The sequence below is a fragment of the Schistocerca nitens genome, chromosome 1 (genome assembly GCF_023898315.1).
Source record: "Schistocerca nitens isolate TAMUIC-IGC-003100 chromosome 1, iqSchNite1.1, whole genome shotgun sequence".
NCBI classification, from domain to species: domain Eukaryota; kingdom Metazoa; phylum Arthropoda; class Insecta; order Orthoptera; family Acrididae; genus Schistocerca; species Schistocerca nitens.
The window spans coordinates 434189399-434208455 of NC_064614.1; positions in this window are offsets into that span (position 1 = coordinate 434189399).

A 19057-nucleotide genomic window follows, 5' to 3' on the forward strand; every position below is an offset into this window, starting at 1 on the left:
TAAATAAACGGAAGTGCACGGAAGCCAAGGCGAAATAGCTGCATGAAAAATGTGAAGAAATCGGAAAATAAATGGTTGCCGGAAAAACTGACTTAGCATACAGAAAGCTCAAAACAATCTTCGGTGAAATTAAAAGCAATGGTGGTAATATTAAGACCGCAGTAGGAGTTCTCCTGTTAAATGAAGAGGAGACAGCAGATAGGTGGAAAGAGTACGTTAAAGGCCCCTGAGTATGTGTGTTTTGGGGGGGGGGGGGGAGCGGTGGGAGGGGGGAATTGTGTGAAGACGTGATCGAAGAAGAAACAGGATTTGACACGGAAGAGACAGGAGATCCGGTATTAGACCTATAATTTAAAAGAGATTGGGACGACTTACAATCAAATAAGGCAGAAGGGACAGATAACATGCCATCGGAATTTCTAAAGTCACTGAGAGAAGTGGCAGCAAAATAACTGTCCATGTTGGTGCGTAGTATGTATGAGACTGACGATGTACCGTCAGACTTTCCGAAAAATATCATCCACGCAATTCCGAAGATAGCAAGAGCAGACGTGTGCGAGAATGATCAAACTATCAGCTTACCAGCTCAGGTATCCATGTTATTTGCAAGAATAAGAAGAATAATGGAAGAGAAAACGGAGGATCTGTACGATGACGATCAGTTTGACTTTAAGAAAGGTAAAGGAATGAAAGAGCTCGACCTTTCGACTGATAGCAGAAGCAAGATTACAGAAGAATGAAGACACGTTCATAGGATTTGTCGACGTGGAGAAGGCGTTCGACAAAGTAAAATGGAGCAAGATGTTCGAAATTCTAAGAAAAGTATGGGTAAGCTACAGGGAAAGACGGGTTATATACAACCAGCGTAAAAATCTCCTATTCGGAGCGCAAAAAATGCACCTATGTTCATATATATTTAAAAGACTGAATGAAAAGTGGGGTGGCAGCTACCAAATTCTACCTTCCTCTGCAACTTTAAAAAATTTCCCGAAAATTTTGCCATGCGAACATATTCTCCCGAAAATTCCCATAACTACAACTCACTCACACCCTCTAGTCCATGGATGTAAGTCGCTCTATATCCACTCTCAGTTGCTCTTTGCCATTCACTCATTTAGCCCAGCTGAGTGTCATTATCTCTTTGTGTCTCTCTGTCATGGTCTCCTATGTCACAGTTAGTGTCCTTCGTTCCGTCCTACTACTGCGGTTTCCTCTCACTGTCAATGTCTCCCTCTCGCTCTCTGTTACTGCTAATATATCATTTATTCCTTCCTAATGCTTCTGTCTCTTCTCGCTGTCACTATCTGTCTCTTCCACGTTGTCATTCTCATATACTCTCTCTCTCATTACCACTGGTTCTCACTCAATTCATTTTCTCTTTATCTTTATGTCTCGTCCCTCGCACTATCCCCTTCACTCTATTGCTAGCACTGTTCCATCACTGTCAACTATACTCCACTGCCACTGTGTCCCTCTCTTTCCCTCACACTGCCGTTGTCTCCTCCGCTCTTTCTATAACACAATCACTGTATAGTATCTTCCAGTATTTATTATTTTTCCGTCTCCTTGCTACTGCCTCTGTCTTCTCTCTCTGCATAAAAAAGGGCCAATATGTTCGCATGCCAAAATCTTTGGAAAATTTTTTAAAGGTCCTGAGGAAGGTCGAATGAGGCAGCTTGCATCTCTCTCTTCAGTCAGTCTTTTAAATAAACAGGTACATATTAGCATTTTTCGTGCTCCGATAGTAGCATTTTTCCGCTAGTTCCCCTCTTTTCCCTACTGCAGCAGGGTTTGTAACTCATATGGAAAGGAATGTATTAGCCAATACAATTTAGTTATTTTGCTGACGCAAAACTGAAACAACGCAGAATTTTACACCTCAGAACGGATTTTACGCGCAAACAAATTTTGCACGTGCTTCAGTTCTACAACATGGGATTTCCAGATGATAACGGAGACATTTTACAGTATACATGGTGGTCCATTGATCGTGACCGGGCCAAATTTCTCACAAAATAAGCGTCAAATCAAAAAACTACAAAGAACGAAACTTGCCTTGCTTGAAGGGAGAAACCAGATGGCGCTATGGTTGGCCCGCTAGATGGCGCTGCCATAGGTCAAACGGATATCAACTGACATCTTCAACTTTTGTAGTCCTGTCTTCCTCAGTTGCGTGTAATATTACGGTATATTGATAATTTTTTACTTATGGACCGTCTGACAGCAACTGAATAAAACACAATTTTAGTGCCATACGCGTTTCGCTTTTATTTTCTGCAAGGCATCATCAGTGGCAGGTTGCGTGGACAGTTTCTTACATATTACGCTCCTGTTGCATTTTTGGTGTTGTTCTTCTTCTTATGAACGCCAATTTGCGGTTTTTTCCACATTCCACAGCACTATGCACTGAACGCTTGTTTTAATGCAATGTTTTAATGCAATGTTTTGGTTTCTGTTGCCGACTGTCAAAAAATGACAGTCGGCAACAGAAACCAAAACATTGCATTAAAACAAGCGTTCAGTGCATAGTGCTGTGGAATGTGGAAAAAACCGCAAATTGGCGTTCATAAGAAGAAGAACAACACCAAAAATGCAACAGGAGCGTAATATGTAAGAAACTGTCCACGCAACCTGCCACTGATGATGCCTTGCAGAAAATAAAGGCGAAACGCGTATGGCACTAAAATTGTGTTTTATTCAGTTGCTGTCAGACGGTCCATAAGTAAAAAATTATCAATATAACGGATATCAACTGCGTTTTTTAAATAGGAACCCCCATTTTTTATTACATATTCGTGTAGTACGTAAAGAAATATGAATGTTTTAGTTGGACCACTTTTTTCGCTTTTGGATGGATGGCGCTGTAATGGTCACAAACATATGGCTCACAATTTTAGACGAACAGTTGGTAACAGGTAGGTTTTTTAAATTAAAATACACAACGTAGGTACGTTTGAACATTTAATTTCGGTTGTTCCAATGTGATACATGTACCTTCGCGAAATTATCATTTCTGAGAACGCATGCTGTTACAGCGTGATTACCTGTAAATACCACATTAATGCAATAAATGCTCAAAATGATGTCCGTCAACCTCGATGCATTTGGCAATACGTGTACCGACATTCCTCTCAACAGCGAGTAGTTCGCCTTCCGTAATGTTCGCACATGCATTCACAATGCGCTGACGCATGTTGTCAGGCGTTGTCGGTGGATCACGATAGCAAATATCCTTCAACTTTCTCCACAGAAAGAAATCCGGGGACGTCAGATCCGGTGAACGTGCGGGCCATGGTATGGTGCTTCGACGACCAATCCACCTGTCATGAAATATGCTATTCAATACCGCTTCAACCGCACACGAGCTATGTGCCGGACATCCATCATGTTGGAAGTACATCACCATTCTGTCATGCAGTGAAACATCTTTTAGTAACATCGGTAGAACATTACGTAGGAAATCAGCATACATTGCACCTTTTAGATTGCCATTGATAAAACGGGGGCCAATTATCCTTCCTCCCACAATGCCGCACCATACGTTAACCCGCCAAGGTCGCTGATGTTCCACTTGTCGCAGCCATCGTGGATTTTCCGTTGCCCAATAGTGCATATTACATACTCACGAAACTAACTGCACCAGAAAATGAATGAAATGGCATGCTGGATGCTGAGAAAGTTTCGTTATCACAGTGTGTACGCATAGATATTGCGTATAAGTGAGCGGTGTGGTACAAACTAACCATCACAATGGAAGCAGATAGATGGATACTAACAACAAAAGCCGCCTATACTGTGCAAGCCAGCACCCATCATTATGCTTGAAATAGCTATGTAACTCCTGGAAAACCATATGAAGATGAGCCTGAACAGGTTCGAAAACCGGTTCATGGAATGAATATATTACTATTTCAAACAAGTGGCTGTGTGCAGTTTTATGTATTTAGAAATTATGTTGTGTATTTTTCCCTTTCCATAGCTGCCACTGTGTTGTATTGAATGACTTCTGTGTCATTTATGATTGATTCAGAAGTATTAGTGTACATTACGTTCGGATTGTGTCGAGGTGAGAGTTGTGAAATGAAATGACTGTGCAAATCGTCAAGTATATTAAATTGTGGGACGTATTCCATAATTCAGCTCATTTCGTAGTGTGCTTCTGCACGGCAGAATATATACAGTAAACACATTAGTGCTGTAAACAGCTTTTAACATACCGAACGTGGTAGTACGAGTTGTAGGAAAAGCCCCAGAGTGATACTCCAAAGGAATTTGAACCTTGAGCCTCTGGTACCCAAGGAGGAATGCCTGACATCATAATGTGTTCGTGGACTATAAGCATATAAAAATGTTACATTTTTTTCAAGATTGCAGTAACAAAAGTGGTGACGTGTTGGGTGGTCCCTCAGCATATTTTGAACAGTTGGATCTTTCAACCCATGCTTCAACTACATTATGTTTAATCACGTTGGTACGAATGATAAAAGTGACAATTTTCGGATCTTACATTGGTCGTGATAATTCGGTAGTCGAATTGCATTATAGCATAGATGTCATTATACGGGGTGTAAGGAGTATAAGTGCAGATATTTGTATTGGTGGCTGAAGATGGCGCATTGAACAACATTCAATCAGCATTTTGTGATTCTCAGACCAGTAATTATATACAGTATAGACCGTATGTTTTAGGTTGGTTCAAATGGCTCTGAGCACTATGGGACTTAATTTCTGTGGTCATCAGTCCCCTAGAACTTAGAACTACTTAAACCTAACTAACCTAAGGACATCACACACATCCATACCCAAGGCAGGATTCGAACCTGGGAGTTTTAGGTTGTTTAGTACCTTCAAATATGTGCGGAAAGTGCAAGCCATTAACGCTTATTTTCCTGTGGGCAGTAGGTCAGGTACTGAAGTGTGGACTGGTGGACGCAAAATGGGTAGTCCAATTACAAGGGAAACTCCCCATCTCACCCCCTCCAGATTTAGTGGGAAGATGGCCAGTAGATATCTCGTTGAAAACTGAACACAGATCAGGCATTAAAACAGTAAAAAGGTGTACAGCATTGGGAAAAAAGAAGCAAAATAAAAACAGCGCACGATCAATCCAAGCTCAAGATGTGCAACATCTAAGTGCAGGAACCACACCGTCCAGGTTATGTGTTTATGGTGTCGGACGCCAAAGTGGGAGATCCGTGTTCAAATCTCCCTCCCGCCCCCCATTTTTTCACAAAATTATGTACTGTCCGTCCGATCATTCGTCTGTTCGCTGTGTTCAGATTTGTGTCTTTGTCGTGGTGTAACGTCCGTTTGCAACAGCGAGGTGTAACAAAGCGACCCTCAGACGTACATACCTGCTATCTATTCTGCACAAGTACCAAATATTATGACTCTTTCGTTCTGTTTGGGAAGTTATGACTCTTGAATTCCTTTGTTGTAACATAGTTCACACCCATTTGTTCGTTGTTTTCATTTCTGTGAGAGGTCTATACTCTCAGTATTCATCACATTTACTTGGCGACGGTAATATTTGCTTACCACATGACTCATATTCTATAACTAATGTATAGTATGACAACGGCCAAGACCAGAGAAGGAGAAAAGAGACACCAATGACCTGACGGACAGTTCATAAATTTGTGAAAAAAGTTTAAGGGACGAAAGTGATTTGAATACGTATCTTCCTACTTACGGTCCAGCACTGTGACCACAACGTCATCGTATTCCGGGCTTGCTCGATGTAGCGTATCTTAAGCTCGGACCGTTTACTTTTTTCTGTTTTGCTTCTTTTTTCATAGTTCAGTACACCTCCTTCCTGTTTTCGTGCTTGATCTGCGTTCACTTTTTGACTGGTCCATTTTACCACTAAATCTGAGGGGATGGCGATGGGGTGTCCCCCTTGTTTAGTTAGTGGTGCAGTAACGACCGTGCAGAAAACATCATGTTGTGAAGTTAGCGACGTGTTTATGGGAAGACTGTTCGACGCAGGGAAAAACAACCATCACATTAATGTGTGTGCATATTAAGGTACCACATACAAGAATATCTGCACTTATACCCGTTACACCCAGTGTAGTGTGTACATATGTGTTGTACAACGTGACGCACACTGGTGCTGCGAGAACGGACGCTACCTGCATAGACGCTGGCGGCGCTGCTAGACCTTCGGAGCTCCGCGCCGACCGAATGCGATGGCGACGGTGGGGGCGGCGGGGGCGGAGGAGGCGGCGGCGGAGGCACCAGGCGGCAGCAGCTGACTGATACGGAGACCCGCCAGCGCATCGCCTCGCTGCTGCAGCTGCTGCGCGTCGCGGCAGGCGCCTCGCACGCGCTCGCCGAGCAGGTGGGCCCCCAATTACTCCTGTGCCTCTTTGACTGAATGTCTTATGAGAGCCTGGAGTGCCGCCACCAGCAGAAGACTCGAACTATTGATCTGATAAGCCTACAATAAATATTTTGTAGTAGAGCGTGCTTAGAAAATATTCATCCTATTTCACGAGACATGCGACACGAATGAAGACAGAAACTTGAGGTGAACTTTAACTTACAAATGGTCCGACGGCACGGTTTTCTTCTGTCTTCCCGCTAAAACAGAAAGTACTCCGCTTAGTAAGGCTTTCTTTCTTTTTGTTTCATTTGTTGGCTTGCCAGACTTGCTCATACAGGCATCTCAACAGCGGAATGTCATTTCTGACGATGCGAATGTAAGAATATGACAACATGCAGGCATCGAGTGGTGAAAAAATCTCCAACCCCATCGGGTATCGAAGTCGGGTCCGTTTGGTTAGCAATCCGTGCTGCTGACCGCGCAGCTACCGAGATGGACTGTTTAGTGAATCCTTCAGAAGCACGCCGTGCCCTAGAGTCACATTTACTGTTCCTCTGCTTAGGAAAGCTTTAAACAATTATCTGCACTAGACATGTCAACATGGTGCAAAGATTAACTACGTTTGTCCGTCCTCTTTTGGAGCACTGTTGCGCGGTGTACGGTCGGTACCATATAGGATTAATGGAGAACATCGAGGAAGTTCAAAGAAGAGCAGCGCTTTTTGTATTATGGGGAAATAGAGGAGAGAGTGTCACGGACGTGATACAAGATTTGAGGCGGACATAATTAAAACAAAGTCTCGTTGCAGCAGGATCCTCTCACGAAATTTCAATCACCAACTTTCTCTTCGGAATGCGAAAATATTTTGTTGACGCCGACCTACATATGGAGAAACGATCATCACAATAAAATAAGGGAAATCAGAGATCGCACCGTTTTCCCCATGCGCTGTTCGAGAGTTGAATAATGGAGAATTATTGTGAAGGTGATTCGATGAGACCTCTGCCAGGCACTGAAGTGTGAAATGCAGAGTATCCATGTAGATGTAGATGTAGTTGTAGTTTATACTGTCAAGGGACGCTGCTCTGGCAGTAACAGATGCAGAAATGTAACTGCATTAAATCATCGGTTCTGAATTGACACTTTCTGTACATGCATTTGCTATCAGGTCCGTCCGAGAACGCTTTTTCAGAAATAAAATAACGAAAATACGCGTAGTTTTTACTGATCCTCACACTCTACCTCTAGTAATCTAGCAGCCTGTTTAAGGTTTCAACTCAGATGTGGTAATAAAACAACCGCCTTTTTATCAGCTAATAAACAGTTTCTAAGAAACATACCTGGTTTAGTAATTTTGAATATTTGCTCAAATACTATACAGATCAGTACCTCTGAACGCTGAAAGCTCGCGGTTATGACTGTGTAGCGCGCAATGCAGAATTTATACCATCCGAAATAAAGTCTCAGTCATCGGAAAAAATAATAATAGTGAAAAAACGAAATTTACGTAGATATCATGGAATAATCATAAACTTTTATTCGTAAATCAAGTTCTCCCATAAAAGACCAGTAACTCAAAGTTTCCTAGAGCTCCAGGCTACCGTGAAATCTCGTCACAAGAGCTGACCATTGACGTCTCTCGACACACGTACGAAATTCCACTCCCCGTACCAAAGCGCACGAATATCTCTTCTCGGATTGACCGTGTAACACATTAGCTAATCAGACTTGTATTTCGATTCACATAATACGGTACTCTCCCTCTTTGAACAAGTCGCTCCCCGAAATCAATTCAGATGAATGTGCAAGATAATATACTCCCAAGAAGCAAATAAAAACAAATTAATTTCATCTTCAATCGTCCAAAGGACTGAAGTAAGCTTTTCATTACTGAAATATCGAAAACTAGCTGTTTTTCGATTATTATTTTGCCTCATGATGTGATCACGGCGGCACAACCTGATTGCCACGGTCACACACACTCAGTTATTCACAACTTCAATTATCGATATTATACGTACACGTCACATTCATTCCCTCGCTCACTTAGGTAACAAAAAACTGAAAATATCGTCCAGTAAATAAAATAATAATATCACTCCAAAACTGAAACTATTATGTGAATTATTAGTCTTTTCACCAAAATATCGTTTACTTCATTATTTAAGGATCGGGTATTTATTTAACGATATCAAGGAAAGACATACGTTTTGTGTTTTTACGTAATATTTTTTATATCAGTAGTCAGTTAACATAAAAAAGCGGACAGTCATATTGTTGATAGCTGTTGTTGTTGTGGTCTTCAGTCCAGAGACTGGTTTGATGCAGCTTTCCATGCTACTCTATCCTGTGCAAGCTTCTTCATCTCCCAGTACTTACCGCAACCTACATCCTTCTCCCTCTACGATTTTTACCCTCCACGCTGCCCTCTAATACTAAATTGGTGATCCCTTGACGCCTCAGAATATCCCTTACCAACCGGTCACTTCTTCGAGTCAAGATGCGCCACAAATTTCTCTTCTCTCCAATTCTATTCAATAACTCCTCATTAGTTATGTTGTAAGTAGGCTGTTTAGTTTTTTATGTTGCTAACGTCACGTAGCGCTCTGTATGAAAATCACTGACTGTACTGTGTGCAGTCTGTGGCTGGATTTCATTGTTGGAATATTTGTTATTATAGTATTGGGCAGTTGGATGTGAACAGCGCGTACCGTTGCGCAGTTGGAGGTGAGCCGCCAGCAGTGGCGAAGATTTTTGTGAGGTAAGTGATTCATGAAAGGTATAGGTTATTGTTAGCCAGGGACATTCTTTTGTATCGATTATTGAAAGTCAAAATGCGTTGCGCTAAAAAAATATTGTGTGTCAGTTTAGTGATGATCATAATAAGTAAAGAGAGAAACGTCTGAGTACGTTCAGTTTTGCTCAGTTGTTTGAAAATCAAATAACGTAAGAGGTTTATCAGCACAGTAATTCATTATTTTTTCTAAGAGGATGTTTCATATGTCGACCCTTAGCTGAGAATACCTCATTGGAATCTTCTGATTTTTTCTTGTAGTTTGTGTAATTAGTGTAGCTATTGTTTATGGCTAGCGCGTAATTGTAGAGAGAATCTTCTTTGTAGTTGTAGTTTTTCATTGTTGTACTGTAAAACAGTTGTGGCATGCTTGTAGATTTGCATCAAGTATTTCGTAGCTGCGCTTGCAATTAACTAGATATTATTTTCAATGCTATGTTAATGTGTTTTCTTATTTTATTCTTCAAATTGTGCTTTTCTGTGTTATCGTGTGAAATATTGTGACAATTATGGCGTGTGAAAAACGTAATACTAGGCTCCAAAGTAAACTGAGAAATGACAGTGAAGACGAAAGCATTGTGTTAGCGCCACCGTATAATTTAATTTACTAATGTTCAACAATGTAATTTGGGAATTGTGCATAGGGAAATGGACCAGGCGGCAAATAATGGTGTAGACAGTGAAACAATTAGTGAACAGGGAAGCATTATCAATCGATCGGTCGGCAACAGCTCGCCTAAGGAATCCGAAATGACAGGACACAATCTTGCAAATATTGTAGATTCAGGTTTTGCGTCCTCATAGTTTTCTCAAATAAGTCAAGACACATTTTCTGCTTTTCAAAATGTGAATATTGCCGGTTCAAATGCACTGCCGAATAGCACTGAAGAACATGTTTCAGACACCAGTGCATTGTTATTACAGTTAATGCAACAAATGGGACAAAAGCTTCAAAAGTTAGACACAGTGGAACAAAATCTTCAAAAGTTAGACACCACGCTTGAACAAACACGTGAAGGTTTAACTGCTGAGTTACTTAAAATCGAATCGAAATGTCAGAAAGTTTGTAATGACGTAAAAACACAAATTTGTGAGCATTTCCAAACTATTTTTTCGCGTCATGAATATGCGTTACAGAATCACGAAGCAGCCATAAAAGAACTGCAAACTATTGTTCATGAAAATCACGACACCTTGAAAGCTAAAACTGACTCACTTGCATCTACGGATTCGGTTACGCAACTTGCAAAAACTCAGGAAAACTTAAAGAACACAGTAGGTACGTTTTCAACACAAATGGACACTCTGAAACTTGGTTCAGAAAAACACACTGAGGAAATCAGTTCATTATCGGAGAAAGTAGTCGAACTTTCGGAGTGGTTCACAAACTTATCTACAAAGGTAGATGATGATCTGAATGACACAAGGCCCGTAGCCTTCACTGACACAGAAGAGTATGAACAATTTCAGAAATTTAAAGAAAATCAAAATCAAATTAATACGCAACACAAAAGAGAAATCCGAGAACTACAAGATCAGTTGGCACAAGTAATACAAGAATTACATTTTTCAGAGGACACTCGCTCTCCAACACGGAAAGAGGGACTTAGAAATACGGAAAATCCACAAAATAATAGCACAGGGCATTTCGGAAATTATGAAAGAAATTGGCAAGGTGCACCGAATCTGGAGATGGAACCGCCGACACGACGTAACAATGACCGATATGCGACTCGCCGACACGAGGACTTTGACTATAAGCTGTTCATTACTACACGTAAATTCAAAACATTTAGGAATTCTGGCAACGACATTCATCCACAAGCATGGCTTCATCAATTCTCTCATTGTTTTCCTCCCAACTGGTCACTGGAGCACAGATTAGAATTTATGTGTGGCTACTTAGAGAATGAACCAGCTGTAAGAATGCGATCGGTCATTCACGATTGTCACCGTGAAGGAGAATTTTATTATGCCTTCCTCTCAGCATATTGGTCTCAAGTTACTCAAGATCGCGTAAAACATAGCATCATGACGATGAAACACTTCAAAGAATCTGAAATTTCCAGTCTTGTGAAATATTCTGAAGACATTTTGCATAAGAATCAGTATCTGTCAAACCTATACAGCCCCTCAGAACTCATCCGCATTTGCTTAATCAAATTGCCTGAACATTTACGACATATTATTTTGGCAGGACGTTGCAAAGACGACATCGGAGCTTTGGGTCTAGTTTATCAGGGGATACAACCCGTCGGCTTTGACCAATGACGTCAGAATTGGCCAGAGAGCACGTATTACAAAGATGAAAGAGCCGAGAAGAATATTCAGAAACAAAGGAATGCGAGAGAGAAAAACTGTACTCCACATACACTCCTGGAAATGGAAAAAAGAACACATTGACACCGGTGTGTCAGACCCACCATACTTGCTCCGGACACTGCGAGAGGGCTGTACAAGCAATGATCACACGCACGGCACAGCGGACACACCAGGAACCGCGGTGTTGGCCGTAGAATGGCGCTAGCTGCGCAGCATTTGTGCACCGCCGCCGTCAGTGTCAGCCAGTTTGCCGTGGCATACGGAGCTCCATTGCAGTCTTTAACACTGGTAGCATGCCGCGACAGCGTGGACGTGAACCGTATGTGCAGTTGACGGACTTTGAGCGAGGGCGTATAGTGGGCATGCGGGAGGCCGGGTGGACGTACCGCCGAATTGCTCAACACGTGGGGCGTGAGGTCTCCACAGTACATCGATGTTGTCGCCAGTGGTCGGCGGAAGGTGCACGTGCCCGTCGACCTGGGACCGGACCGCAGCGACGCACGGATGCACGCCAAGACCGTAGGATCCTACGCAGTGCCGTAGGGGACCGCACCGCCACTTCCCAGCAAATTAGGGACACTGTTGCTCCTGGGGTATCGGCGAGGACCATTCGCAACCGTCTCCATGAAGCTGGGCTACGGTCCCGCACACCGTTAGGCCGTCTTCCGCTCACGCCCCAACATCGTGCAGCCCGCCTTTAGTGGTGTCGCGACAGGCGTGTATGGAGGGACGAATGGAGACGTGTCGTCTTCAGCGATGAGAGTCGCTTCTGCCTTGGTGCCAATGATGGTCGTATGCGTGTTTGGCGCCGTGCAGGTGAGCGCCACAATCAGGACTGCATACGACCGAGGCACACAGGGCCAACACCCGGCATCATGGTGTGGGGAGCGATCTCCTACACTGGCCGTACACCACTGGTGATCGTCGAGGGGACACTGAATAGTGCACGGTACATCCAAACCGTCATCGAACCCATCGTTCTACCATTCCTAGACCGGCAAGGGAACTTGCTGTTCCAACAGGACAATGCACGTCCGCATGTATCCCGTGCCACCCAACGTGCTCTAGAAGGTGTAAATCAACTACCCTGGCCAGCACGATCTCCGGATCTGTCCCCCATTGAGCATGTTTGGGACTGGATGAAGCGTCGTCTCACGCGGTCTGCACGTCCAGCACGAACGCTGGTCCAACTGAGGCGCCAGGTGGAAATGGCATGGCAAGCCGTTCCACAGGACTACATCCAGCATCTCTACGATCGTCTCCATGGGAGAATAGCAGCCTGCATTGCTGCGAAAGGTGGATATACACTGTACTAGTGCCGACGTTGTGCATGCTCTGTTGCCTGTGTCTATGTGCCTGTGGTTCTGTCGGTGTGGTCATGTGATGTATCTGACCCCAGGAATGTGTCAATAAAGTTTCCCCTTCCTGGGACAATGAATTCACGGTGTTCTTATTTCAATTTCCAGGAGTGTATATAACGGCCAGTAGTATTTTCACGTTAACGATATCGCTTGTTTGTATCTTAATATTTCTCCGCAATAATACAATGGAAAGAAATGAATGAAATATATTACTAGCAAAGAATACATCACGTTACATGTACGTCAGTTGTATCTCGAAACTCTTTTGAACTGTATTGCGTAAGTGCAGTAAGGGCCATACAAGTTTAGCGTACGTCGATTTCTTAGTTTTAACTAGCATTGCTGCCCTGTTGTTCACTTGAACTATGTATCGCCTGCTTCACTAAACCGTAAATAAAACACCCGGTACAAATTAAAAGCTCATTCGAAGTGTGTTGCCTAAGTACAGTACGGAATACGAGTTTGTCGTTATGTCGTTTTCTTCGTTTTCACTAGCATTACTGTCGTGTTCTTCACATGAACGTTGTATCCTCCGCATCAGTAAACCCTAAATGGAACACGGGATACAAATTGTAGATGTTTTTATTTCGTTTCCGCTATTACTAACAGTCTTTTAACATATCAGTACTACTGATGACAGAAGGACGTACGTATGTAATATATGTATACCAGACTTCCGTTGACCTCTTTATATGTACACTGGTAACAAAAAGGTGGAAATAGACGTACGTTACATTTGCAACCTGTACCTCAATTGAACTACACGCAGACAAGAAGACGACACATGTACAGTTTGTATCCCGTACGTCACTATGGGGTACAGTTTTTTTGTTGCCTTGGACGCTAATAGTATCCCGTTCGTTACATGAGCTATATAGCTGTACGCAACTCTCTCTCTCTCTCTCTCTCTCTCTCTCTCTCACACACACACACACACACACACACACACACACACACACACTCATTCATCAACTTCCCCACTGTGAAATTAGCTGAGATGTTTGGGACAGTACATTTTGCCAACATGTTTAATAAAACATTTAAACGGGCAATATGTCCGCGGAATACTTTGTCTCCACGAATACTCGTCTAGGTGGCTTTGAAGTGTCGAAATCTGACGTTTCCCTTTCCCTATAAGAGGTTTCATTGCTGACCAGTACCTCTCTATACTGTTAGTGCAGGCGCCTGTGGATAATGATCTAAATTCAATGTTGTGGTTTACTACCAAATGTTGATAACCCCTATCCCCTAAATCCCTATATGAAGAAAACCCGTCTGAAATAACAATAGAGCCCTCTGCAACCTGATCTTCTATTAACCTAACCAAAACTTCGTTACTTCTCTTTGGTACTACTCTGAACACGACATCGTCACAATGCTGACCTGAAACTACTGCCCCCCACACCCATAATCCCACAGGAGGTTCCCCCCTGTTGTACTTCCTTTTCCCAAAATGCGACTCGTCAATTTCGACCATAACACCCCCCCCCCCCCCCAACGGCCCCCTATATTTCATATATTCCCCACAAACTTCCCTACAAAACGAGTACCAGTCCCCTACCGTACACTTACTCACACGACATTCATGCACACAGAGCCACACAGGATATCTTAAATACCAACAGTAAGTGATTTTCATTATGTCTCTCAGGGCGAGCTTAGATTTATCGAACCACGTTCCCCTCCTAATAGATCGCTACAACCGGTCTCTGCTGCACCTCCATACAAATAAGTCGTGAGTGAGGCGCATATGTTCGCCACACTCACGACATCAGACGTATTCAGCAATAAGACCACACATTTGCAAGAAACAAATTGTGGTCAACATGTCTTCGCCCATAGCTTCTCTTAAATCGTCAAGATTCATTGCAACCGACAAATCCATTCCTATAAACGAAAATAAGACACTAAAAATTGTTCTACAATAAAAAACTAATACTCCAAATTACCTCAATATCATTACGAATAAAATTAATTACTGTTTGAATAAGAAACAACCAATTAATTTAATTAAATAACATGATGAATAATTTAAGGAATGCCAATCGATCGCTTTTAGATTAACATTCAGTTATTTTAATGTAAAATGACAGCGCTTATCCGGTACACAGAACTGTTTTATTATCTATGCCTTGAAGTAAAGACATTACTATCTATGACTAGTGTATGACGTCATTGGTCAAATCCGACGGGTTGTATCCCCTGCTTCACTAGACCCGAAGCTTTTCAGGGACTGTTACAAGAATTGGAAATTAACACTGACAATCGCGGGACGTGAAAACAGGAACACAACAATTACAGGTCACATCCATCACAATTCCGCGATGAAAGAAATAATAACTGAACACGACAAGGATATTCTTACAACGCAAATCGTGACCAAAATAGACACCAACCGTATGACAACGGTTGGCAGAATAATACTTAAAGAGAAAGATCGCATTTCGGTAGTAATGAATATGATAGAGATAACCATAGAAACATACAATATGGGAACCAAAACAATTATTATCAAGGGAGACAGAATAACTTCAGACGCAACAGTTCAGCGAGCAGTTACGACTCAGGGAGAAAGCATCCATCATGTGACCGACAAGAAAGAAACTATGGAATCTACCGACATGACGACAGACGATATAATCGTAACAACAGAAGAGAATTTAACAAAAATTGGCGTGGTTCTAACAGGGTAGGGGCCTCTCGACAAGGTGAATTTGTAGAAGTTAGATCTCCAAATCCCAGCAACGACGCGCGACAACAAAGGTAACAGACAATGACCTGCACTGCAGGCGCCCACGAGCGCTTGCTGGGCTTGAGAAAAATAACTTAAGCCAACCATGAGAAAAATTCCAGTATTCTTTACCGACATATAACACATGATAATTGCGTTCAAGTTGAAACTCTGCATACTAGGAAGAGTAAAGGACTGCACCACATTTCACATGTAAAACCGTTTATTGAGAGATAATCTGCTTTTTAACTTAATCTTTGCTATAAAATTTTTCACTTCATGTTACTATTACGCTTTGTCACACTTAGAAACTGTTAACATGCAACGATGTTTGAAGTTAACTATCCAGTCAAGAACCAAGAGAAGTTATTTAAACAGTAACTACGAATGCACTGTTATAATGAACAGATGGCACAATGTTGATATTTGTACATTCTTGCTTGTTAGTTGCACGATTACGTAACGAATATACGGCTTACATACTTAGAACATATACTGCTAATGAGGTTTTAATACAACATTTTGGTCCACTTGAAAAGACATTCTTTATTTGAAGTACCTTCTGTGAGATTAAAGATGACTTAGTATTTGGTTTCTTTGACAGCTACACAATTATATCACGACGCCACTAATGAGTGTCACAATTTATATTATTGCTTTTGCGCTGTATCTGTTTCATATCTGCACAGTTTTTCTGAATTCTTCTGGAAAGTAAAATGTGTTTTAGTAGTAACTTTTGTGGTATAGCTACAATGAGACAGCCGTTTCCCTAGCACAACAATACGTTACAGTATAGTACTTTCTTGATCACAGTAATGTACGTAATAACTACGATATCTATATGCATAGCATTTCACTTTTGTTTATTACGAGGAAAGTAGATTGACTTCTACAGAACTTTACTTATGGACGACGATAATTACGACACTTGGCACATTTTTTACCCTTAAGTAATGACAGAGATTATCTTACAACAAGACACACAGTTTAGCGCTACAGTACACGTATTTGAGTGATTAATTTTGTACTTAAAACATTTATTTTTAAAGATTTTTAAGTTACAAAGATACAAAGGTTTTCCGTGATAAATTTCATTCCATTGCTGTAATCTGTAACACCTGAGGGTATAATTACATTAATCCTCAGGGGGTACACGCCTACTTTGTGTACTAAGTGTGTGTCAAGCGCTTGGAGCCCTAACTAATATGGTTTTTGTTTATACAACTTTACACATTGGTACCATATTTCTCTAAGACAGAATTACACAGCTGTCTGATCATTTAACTGAGAGAGCCAAACTTTTTTTTTTACTACGTCAATGACACATGTTTACGCAATTACAGAGTTGGATAACTTCACACTTATGAAATTGTATTTTGTCTGTATTTTGTGAACTCTTCTTATTTTTTCGGAACCATTGTGATACTATGAGAGCTTTGAATGATTTATTTGGTATGGGATCATGATTTTAAAAGAACGTTTGAGGTAGATGACGCTATTGAAACGAGGAGAGAGCATTTTTTAAAGGTTTTGAGATTATTGGAGGAAGCTATGACGTTTTTGAAATTTGACTGAGGTGTTATGATATTATTACGACGACAATGTGTATTATGCTGTTGAGGTATGGCCGGCCGTGGTAGCCAAGCGGTCCTGAGCGCTACAGTCTGGAACCGCGCGACCTCTACGATCGCAGGTTCGAGTCCTGCCTCGGGCATGGATGTGTGTGATGTCCTTAGGTTAGTTAGGTTTAAGTAGTTCTAGGGGACTGATGACCTCAGAAGTTAAGTCCCATAGTGCTCAGAGCCATTTGAATCATTTTGTTGAGGTATGTATATGATCAATAAGCTGATGCTATATGAGGAATTTGATTATGCTATGTATTTATTATGGTGAAATATTGAAGAAGTGTCAACGAATATGTATATGTGTAATAAAGTAAGGAATAATGAGTATTGGTTAGGGACTCTTGATTTGTGAAAAAGGATGTTGGAAACAAAGAGTCGTACTTTTAAGAGTTATGAAATGTGTGTACATATGTGAATGTATCACAGTGCTGGCCAAAATTTTTTGGACACTGTTATATTTATAGGATTTTGTTTCTACACATTTGTAACACAAATTCTCGACCTGTGAAATTTTTTTTATATGAGACTGTCACTGTAGTGCAAACTGCTGTCGTAAATATTTCGGTAAGAAAGCTAAGTGACATTGACATAATGCGTAATGGGCGCCCAGCTGCACAAGGCACCTGGAGGAAAAGCCATTAGGTGGAGTAAAAAGAGGCCATTAACCTCGCTATTGACATTCCTTTGTAGAAAGCATCGCAAATATGACACACTCATTACTTGGAAACATATGATTATACTGTGTAGCTCATACTTTGTGCTACTTACTGAAATGGTTATGAATTGATGGGAAATACTCGTATTATTACATCTGCACACCTGATCATGACAAGTGTCTTTTTACGAGAGTTGAGAGAATTTCTACTGACTTATGAAATGCGACATGGCTATTGAATCATGTTTTTATGCTTTGCTTTGTACATAGTTGCTTATTTCATTTGATATCTGGTTTCCAGATGTGTTGCAGCATTGGTTTTATAAAATAAAATTAAATGCATTTGCTAATGTGAACACTTTGTGTCAACAGCTCTATTACATAATAATTTTATGATCCACATTCTTCGAAAAAGGAGCACTTGGAAAGGAAAGAACAATAAGAAGGGACTAATAACAGTAACTGCACACATAATTTTCTTTTCAACTACTTGGTAATTTTTTTTGGTAGAATATGTTGAAGTGGTGCACCACTTTAATGACATAGACATTAAGATGTGAATAGACATTTCCCTTATCTGCATTGTTGTCTTTAGTGTACTATTTTTGCTGCTTGAGCTATGTCATATTTAGATATAAGTTATTGTATTTGTGGTGCTGTTTGCCAGGCATAGTGCTACTGAATTTCGCTTTGTATTTCTCTGTTAAGCCAGTTTTACTACTGATTTATTTTTCTTATTTGCTGCACATTGCCTTATATTAGTTGCAATATTGCATTTGCTTTGCTAATTTAGATATACTGCTGCTTGCTTTGTCAATTTGCATTTTTTATCATTGCTGTTTGTATTAATTGTTTTGCGCTGCTGCATTGCCTCGTCCCTTAGTTTATGCATCTGAGCTCAGTAGATTTAAGTTAGCTTAAGAGGGGTAGGCTATATAAGAGAATGAGTTGTGATGAATTGGAAGAAATGCATCGAGAAGTTATACGAAAAAAAGTTTGTAAAAAAAAGGTACTGTGCAATGAAGAATAATTATTTTGAAAGAGGATATGAATAGAATACAGAAAGCAGGTATAGATCGGACTCTTTGGGAATAATGATGAGCGAAGGGAGATCTCCAAGAAGTAAAGAAAGTATTGTTTGCAAAAAACAGCAGTAAAACAAACCATGTCCTTTCCCTTTGTGTTATTCTGCTATGTGTTCGTGTACCCTTGTGCATTTGTGTTCTACCTGTGTTTATGTG